We start from the raw sequence: 9,388 nt of genomic DNA, 5'->3' as shown, positions 1-9,388 counted from the left end.
CAGAAAAGAGAGCCCAGAAATAAACCCATTCATACATGATCAGTTAATTTACAAGAAGGCCAGAATATAGAGTGGAAAAAGGACAATCTATTCAATAAATAGCATTGGGAAAACTGGAGAGCCACATGCACAAGAATGAAACTGGACCACTATTGTACACCATACACAAATATTAATTCACAATGGATTAAAGTCTTAAGTGTAAGACCAGAAACCATAAAACTCCTAGAAGAAAACATAGGCAGTAAAGTCCTTGACATGAGTCTCTGTGATAATATTTTTTGGGGATTTGACATGAAACGTAAAAGTAGCAAAACCAAAAATAAACAAGTGAGACTACATAAAACTAAAAAGCATCTGCACAGCAAACGACATCATCAACAAAATGAAAAGGGAACTACTGAATATGAGAAAGTATTTGTTAATCATATATCTGATAAGGGATTAATAAATATATAAAGAGCTTATACAACTCAACAGCAAAAAACCCAACCTGATTAAAAATAGGCAGAGGATCTGAATAGACATTTTCTCAAAGAAGACATACAGATGGCCAACAGGTATGTGAAAAGGTGCTCAACATCACTAATCATCAGAGAAATACAAATCAAAACCACAATGAGATAACACCTCATACCTGTTAGAATGACTAGTATCAAAAAGATAAGAACTAATAAGTATTGGCAAAGTTGTGGAGAAAAGGGAACCCTTGTGTACTGTTGGGTGGGAATGCAAATTGCTGTGGCCACTGTGGAAAACATCATGGAGGTCCTCAAAAATTAAAAATAGAAATACAATATGATCCAGTAATTCCACTTCTGGGTATTTATCTGAAGGAAAGAAAACACTAACTTGAAAAGATATCTGTACCTCCATGTTTTTTGCAGCATCATTTATAATAGCCAAGACCTAAAAGCAACCACATTGTCCCTCGATGGATAAATGGATAAAGATGTGATACACACACACACACACACACACACACACACACACACTCCCTCTCTCTCTCTCTCTCTCTCTCTCTCACTCACTCACACAAAATGGAATATTATTCAGCTTTAAAAAGGAAATCTTGCCATTTGTGCAACAATGAATGGACCCTGAGGTTACTATGCTAAGTGACATGAGTCAGACAAAGAAAGACAAATACTATATTTTCTCACTTATATATGCAACCTAACTAACTAATTAACCAACCAACTAACCAACTAAATTCATAGATACAGATTGGTGGTGGCCAGAGGAGGAGATTTGGGGATGGGAAAAATGGATGAAGGGGGTCAAAAGGCACAAACTCTCAGCTATAAAATAAATAAGTCTTGAGGATGTAATGTGCAACATGGTGACTACAGTTAATAATACTGTATTGTATTTGTACTGTTAGAAAGTAGATCTTGAATGTTCTCCTCACAGAAAACAAAATTTGTAACTATATATGGTGATGGATGTTAACTAGACTTATTGTGGTGATCATTTTAAAATATATACAAATAGTAAATCATTATTTTGTACACCTGAAACTAATATAATGTTAAATGCCAATTATATCTCAATAAAAAAATAAAATAGAAAGGAGAGGTAATTAGGAACTGTTTTGCTAGAACCTAATAAACTCAAAAACATAAATGAAATAGATACATTCTTGAAAACACAAGAAGAAAATTGAAGTGGTGCTGAAAGCCATCCCTTCTTCCCTTCCAAACCTCAGACACATGTTGTTTTGTGTCTGTGAATTCTACCAAACTTTTAAAGAACAGGCAGTTCCCATCTTAAACAAATTCATACTTCAAAATGAACAATAACAAAAAAACCAGCAGCAGCTGCCCAGATCATTTTATATGTAGTGCCATAGATATCTCCCAGTTGGTGCCTAAGGCTTGCTGCCTGACCATGAACCTTCATATCCCATCTAAGAACTTGGGTTTATATCCCCTATATCCCTAGCAGTTGTTAGGATAAAACAAAATAAAAATCTGCAGGGTGCCTGGAGGTATCAGTGACTCTTCCTTCCCCCTCTGTCCTTACTCTATGCAAAGTCTAGGACTGAGGGTCACAGTAACGAAAACTTCTTCAGAGACGGAAGAGATCTGCACAGACTGAGTCATCTATGAAAGTGGGAGTGCAGTTCTCCAGTGGAAGCCAGCCATGTACAGAGAATCCTGCTCTGGGGTTGCTGAGCTGAAGGGTTGGGGCTTCTGCTTCCTGAGGGGTCCTCCACGCAGCTTAACCAGGAGGCAGAGCAGGGGTGGAAGGACAGATAGGAAACTGCTAGCTAAACTGAGGCCAAGAGGACCAGGAAGAGATGGGGGGAGGTGGCAGGATGGTGGGGCTGGTGAGCTGGTGGGCACAGGTTCAGGAATAGGTGGACCAAGTCCCAAGGGAGGCCAGGAGCGGCTGAGCAAGGACATGGGCCCCAGGGAAGAGATGGCTGGTCAACCCCAGCTGTCTTAGGGGAGGCTGCAGGCTGAGGGCAGGGATGAGAGTAGCTGTATTGATCACCCTCACTTAGTTAACCTTGTGATGACAGTTGTCTCACAGCAACGGGGGGGGGAGCGGGGAGGGTAACTGCTGACTCTCCTCATATTGATGAGGAGGAAAGAGGCTCAGAGGGACTCCCTAAATTGTCCCTAATGGGGGAGGTCAGGTGGAATCTATGGTAGGCCTCAAAGTCCCTGTTCTGTCCCCTGTGACATGGAGCCAACTTGCAGGTGGAAGTCATGTACAGTTGGGCAATGGCAGGACCTGGGCTCTGTCAGTGTTTGGAATAGGTCAATCATTAGCCAATTTCAGCCTTTCCCCTTGGCAGGCTCCACTGGTAGGTGCTGGGCTAGGCCTGGTCCTGGCTGTAGCTCTTCTGGGGACTCCATGGGGCTTGGCCAGGAATGGATATGGAAGGGCAGGCAGGTGACAGTGCCTGCCCTCTCTGTTCAGGGTATTTCCCCATGGTAGGTGGTTCCTCATCTGTTCCCACCCAGAGGGCTGCAGTCCTGTCTCAGGGGACAAACAAGCAGATGGTTAGGTTACTGAAACAGTTGAAAAAGTGAGTTTTAAAAGGATCTGTCAAGAATGAAAAAAAGGCATTGAAAGTAGTCATCATGAGGGCATTTGCCTGGCTTGGTCGGTAGAACATGTGACTCTTGAGCTTGGGGTTGTAAATTTGAGCCCCACGTTGGATGAAGAGATTATTTAAAAATAAAAATCTTAAGAAAAAAGAATGTAGGGCGCCTGGGTGGCTCAGTCGTTAAGCGTCTGCCTTCGGCTCAGATCATGATCCCAGAGTCCTGGGATCGAGTCCCACATCAGGCTCCCTGCTCCGCGGGAAGCCTGCTTCTCCCTCTCCCACTCCCCCTGCTTGTGTTCCTACTCTCGCTGTGTCTCTCTGTCAAATAAATAAATAAATAAAATCTTTAAAAAAGAGAGAGAGGAAAAAGAATGTAGTCATCATGGGAAAGTCAGAATTGTAATGGAATTTATTGCACTTATTTTGTGGTTTAGTATTATTTTTATCTTAAATTATATATGGGGGGAGTAGGAACACACCATAATCTTTCTAGTTCCCAGAAATTCTCAAGTCATTCTCTGTTCTGGACCTATGCTAAGAAAGAGGGATTTTTCTAGGCCCTTTATATGCACTATTTGATTTAATCTTCTAAGTGATCTTAAGAGATGCAGGCTGTTGCTCTTCCACTTTACCCAGATGAGGAAACTGAAGCTCAGAGAGGTTAAATACTTTCCAAATGCACATGGTAAGTATGAAGAGAATGAAGACCTGCCCCCAAATTTGTCTGACTCCAGGTGAGGATTCTTACTTAGTGTCAGTCCTGGAGATACCTCAGCAGAGCAAGGAATTAACAGGACAGATGAGGGCATCCCTAGGTTCTGGCAGAGGCTGGAGCTGAATGGGGCTGGCTATGGCAACACAGGGTCCTAAAGGCTGACACATCACTGTTGTGTGGTCTCCACAGAGTCCTGCTTTTTTTTATAAAGTGAGATGTAGGACAGAGGGATAGCAGCTTTCCCAAGACAAGGTATGTGTGCTACAGCTGGGTTGCAGTAACTGTATAGTAACAAGTCTAACTTGGCTCTAGAGAATCTACATTGTTTGGGGGTAGTTACTTCAGCCCACTGGGCCACAGTACTCATCAGTTGTCCCTCATTCGGAAGGCAAGCAAACCCAGATCACACAGAAAGTTGATGGGAGAGCTAAGCCTGAAGCCCAGGTCCCCTGGATTCTAGCCTATGTCCTTTCCCCTCCCACCACTCTGTGCTATGAGCACAAGGGCCAATGTGGGCACTGAGTTCCCACAGAACCCCTCATCAGGCAGGAGAGCACTGCACATGTTTAAAAAATCATACATGTGGTTAAACAATCATATGGTGCAGAGGACTTCATATGGGTAGTCACAGTCTACCATCTCATCTCTCCTCATTTCTTTCTCTCTATGCTGATTTGAGGAATTTCTATCGATCTGTCTTCAAGTTCACTAATTCTGTCTTCTGTGTCCAATCTCTGTGAAAGTTGTGCAATGAGTTATTAATTTCAGATACCAAAGTTTTCAGTTCTAGAATGTCCACATGATTTTTCTTTACATATTCCATTTCTCTGTAGAAAATCTCCACCTTTCCACCCATTTGGCCCACTGTTTTCTCTATCTTCTTTAATATATTGTGGGTCTACATATATTGTCTCCTTTCTTCTTGATTATTGGTTACATTTTTTGCTTTTTTGCCTGTCTCATAATTTTTATAGAATGATGATAATTATTTAAAAAGGAATCATAGCAGCTGAAGATTGTATTTTTTCCTATCAGAAAATGTTTCTCCTTTCTGGTTCAATCAAGAACTAAGCTGGTATCAGCTGATCTTTCAGCAGACATTGCAGGCCAGAAAGGAGTGGCATGATACATTCAAAGTGCTGACAGAAAAAACAAAAAATTACAACCAAGAATACTCTATCTAGCAAGGTTATTATTCAGAATAGAAGGAGAGATAAACAGGGTAGAGGCCAAAAAAAAAAAAAAAAAAAAAAAGGAGATAAAGTGTTTCCCTGACAAGCAAAAGTTAAAGTTCATCAACACTAAACCAGCCTTACAAGAAGAAATGTTAAAGGCAATTCTTTACATGGAAAGAGAAGGCCATGAGTAGAAGTAAAAAAAAATATGAAAGGAAAAAATTAATAGGTAAAAGCAAACATACAGTAAGGTGGTAGGTTAATCATTTATAAAGCCAGTATGGAGGTTAAAACACAAAAGTAGTAAAATCAATTATATCTACAAAAATTAGTCATGGGATACACAAAATAAAAAGATGAAAAACATGACACCATATATATAAAATGTCGATGGGGGAGTAAAATTTTAGTTATTTTAGAGTTTGCTTAAACCACTTGGACCATCAACTTAATATAGACTGTTACACACATATAATGTTCTATTGATAACCACAAATTAAAACAAAATTACACAAAAAATAAAAAGAAAGGAATCCAAGCATAACACTAAAGAAAGCCATCAAGCGACAAGGGAAGAAAGCAACAGAAGAAGAAACAGAGAACTACAAACACAGCCAGAAAACAATTAACAAAATGGTGATAATTACTTTAATTATAAATGAACTAAATAAGTGCTCAAGTCAAAAGTCAAAGGGTCACTAAATGGCTAGAAACAAAAACAAAAGCAAAATCATCTATATGTTGCCTGCAAGAGACTCACTTCAGACCTAGACAACACAGATTGAAAATGAAGGAATAGAAAAATATATACCATACAAATAAAAAAGGCTGGGATAGCAATACTTATATCAGACAAAACAGACTTTAAAATAAAGACTATGGCAAGAGACAAAGAAGGGCACTACATAATGATTAAAGGGTCAATCCAACAAGAGAATATAACAATTGTAAATATCTGTACATCCAAAGTAAGAGCACCTAATACATAAAGCAAATGTTAGCAGACATAAAGGAAGAAATCAACAGTAATACAACAATAGTAGGGGATTTTAACATCCCACTTACATCAATGGATAGACCATTCAGACAGAAAATCAAGAAGGAAAGAGTGTTTTTTTTGTTGTTTTTTTTTTTTTTTGGAAACAGTGGTTTTGAATAACACATTACACTAGATAGACTTGACAGATATATACAGAACATTCCACCCAAAACAAATAGAATACACGTTCTTTTCATGTACATATGGAGCATTCCCCAGGATTGATCACATTAGGCCACAAAACAAGTCTCAATACATTTAAGAAGACTGAAATCGTATCAAACATCTTTTCCAACCACAACTGTATGAATCTAGAAATCAGTTACCAAAAAAATCTGGAAAGAACCCAAAAACATGGAGGCTAAACAACATGCTACTAAATGATGAATGTGTCAACTAAGAAATCAAAGAGGAAATCAACAAATACAGGGAGACAAATGAAAATAAAAACACAAGGGTCCAGTGTCTTGGACTAGCAAAAGCAGTTCTAAGAGGGAAGTTTATAGCATTACAGCACTAACTCAAGAAACAATAAAAATCTCAAATAAACACCTAAAGGAGTTGGGAAAGGAGAACAAACAAAGCTAGCAGAAGGAAGGGAACAATAAAGATCAGAGCAGAAATAATGAAATAAAAATTAAAAACACAATAAAAAAGAACAATGAAACCAAGAGCTGGTTCTTTGAAAAGATAAACAAAATTGATCCACTTTTAGCAAGATTTATCAAGAAAAAGAGAGAACTCAAAATCAGAAATGAAGGAGGAGAAATAGCAGACACCACAGAATCACAAGATTATAAGAGAATATTATGAAAAACCATATGCCAAAAATTGGACAACCTAGAAAAAAGGATAAATTCCTAGAAACACACCATCTTCCAAAACTGAATCAGGAAGAAATAGAAATTTTGAACAGATTAATTACTAGTAATCAAATTGAATCAGTAATTAAAAAAAAAGAAACTCCCAACAAACAAAAGTCCAGGATCAGAAGTCTTCACTGATGAATTCTACCAACTTTTAGAGTTAATACTTATTCTTCTTAAACTATTGCAAAAAAAAAATAGCAGAGGAAGGAAAATGTCCAAATTTATTCTATGAGACCGGCCTTACCCTAATACCAAAACCAGACAAAGACATGACAAAAAAAGAAAACTACAGGCCAATATCTCTGATGAACATAGATGCAAAAATCCTCAACAAAATATTAACAAACCAAATTTAAGAATACATTTAAAAAGTCATCCACCACAATCAAATGGGATTTATTCCAGGTTGCAAGAGTGGTTCAATATTCATAAATCAATCAATGTGATAGATCACATTAACAAAGAGAAAGGATAAAAACTGTATGATCATCTCAATAAATTCAGAAGAAACATTTGACAAAATACAACATATATTCATGAAAAGAACTCTCAACAAAGTGAGTTTAGAGGGAACATACCTCAACATAGTAATGGCCATATATGAAAAACCCATAGTAACAACATAATTAATGGTGAATAACTGAAACCTTATCATCTATGATAAGGAACAAGACAAGGATGTCCATACTCAACACTTTTATTCAACATAGTATTGGCAGTCTTGGCTTCAGCAATCAGACTAATTAATAACGATAATAATAAATAAAGGCATCCATCCACATTGGTAAAGAAGGAGTAAAACTGTCACTATTTGCAGATGACATGATACTATACATAGAAAACCCTAAAGATTCCACCAAAAATCTATTATAACTGATAAATGAATTCAGTAAAGTTACAGGACACAGAATTAATATACAGAAATCTGTTCCATTTCTATATACCAATAATAAGGTAGCAGAAATTAAGAAAACAATCTCATTTAAAATTACACCACTCTCTCCTCCACCATTCAAGATGCCAAAAGGAAAGAAGGCTAAGGGGCAGAAGGTGGTCCCGGCCCCTGCTTTTCTGAAGAAGCAGGAGGCTAAGAAGGTTCTCAGGCCCCTGTTTGAGAAAAGACCCAAGAATTTTGGCATTGGACAAGACATCCAGCCCAAAAGTTACCTCACCTTCATTGTCAAATGTCCCTGCTACATCTGGCTGCAGTGGCAAAGGGTTATTTTCTATAAATGTCTAAAAGTGCATCCTTCGAGGGGCGCCTGGGTGGCTCAGTCGTTGGGCATCTGCCTTCAGCTCGGGTCATGATCCCGGGGTCCTGGGATCAAGCCCGGCATTGGTCTCCCTGCTCTGCAGGAAGCCTGCTTCTCCCTCTCCCACCCCCCCTGCTTGTGTTCCCTCTCTCGCTGTGTCTCTCTCAAATAAATAAAATCTTAAAAAAAAAGAATAAAAAAAATAAAAGTGCCTCCTTCGATTAACCAGTTCACCCAGGTCTTAGACTGCTAAACAGCTACTCAACTGCTTAAGCTGGCCCACAAATACAGACCAGAGACAAAGCAAGAGAGGAAGCAGAGATTGTTGGCCCAGACTGAGAAGAAAGCTGCTGGCAAAAGGGATGTCCTCACTAAGAGGCCACCTGTCCTTCAAGCTAGGGTTAATACTGTCTCCACCTTCGTGGAAAACAAGAAGGTTCAGCTGGTAGTGACTGCACATGATGTGGAACCCATTGAGCTGGTTGTCTTCCTGCCTGCCCTGTGTCATAAGATGAGGGTTTCTTACCGCATTATCAAGGGGAAGGCCAGGCTGGGTTTCTGGTCCACAAGAAGACCTTCAGCACTGTTGCCTTCACAAAGGTCAACTTGGAAGATAAAAGAGCTCCGGCTAAGCTGGTGGAAGTTATTAAGACCAATTACAATGACAGATATGGTGAGATCCACTGCCACTGGGGAAGCAATGTCTTAGGTCCGAAGTTAGTAGCTCACCCAAGTTGGAAAAAGCAAAGGCTAAAGAACTGGCCACCAAACTGGACTGAGTGGATACTGTTGAATTTTCTGTATTTACCCCAAAGACACAGATGTAGTGAAAAGAAGGGCCATATGCACCCCAATGTTCATAGCATCAATGTCCGCAACAGCCAAATTGTGGAAAGAGCTGAGATGCCCTTCAACAGATGAATGGATAAAGATGTGGTCCATATACACAATGGAATATTACTCAGCCATCAGAAAGGATGAATACCCGACTTTTACAACAACATGGGTGGGACTGGAGGAGATTATGCTAAGGGAAATAAGTCAAGCAGAGAAAGTCAATTATCATATGGTTTCACTTATTTGTGGAACATAAGGCATAGCACAGAGGACATTAGGAGAAGGAAGGGAAAAAATGAAGGGGGGGGATTGGGAGGGGGAGATGAACCATGAGAGACTATGGACTCTGAGAAACAAACTGAGGGTTTTAGCCGGGAGGGGGGTGGGGGGATGGGTTAGCCTGGTGATGGGTATTAAGGAGGGTACGTACTGCATGGAG

General features: G+C 39.4%; 1 pseudogene; it reads left to right on the top strand.

The window, feature by feature from the left end:
- Positions 1-7,876: 7,876 nt before the first annotated feature.
- LOC113920404 lies at positions 7,877-8,891 on the top strand (annotated as a pseudogene).
- Positions 8,892-9,388: the final 497 nt, after the last annotated feature.

Source organism: Zalophus californianus, chromosome 3, assembly GCF_009762305.2.
Source record: "Zalophus californianus isolate mZalCal1 chromosome 3, mZalCal1.pri.v2, whole genome shotgun sequence".
Classification (NCBI taxonomy): domain Eukaryota; kingdom Metazoa; phylum Chordata; class Mammalia; order Carnivora; family Otariidae; genus Zalophus; species Zalophus californianus.
Note: the sequence above shows the minus strand (reverse complement) of the source record. Positions and strands in the feature narration are given on the sequence as shown.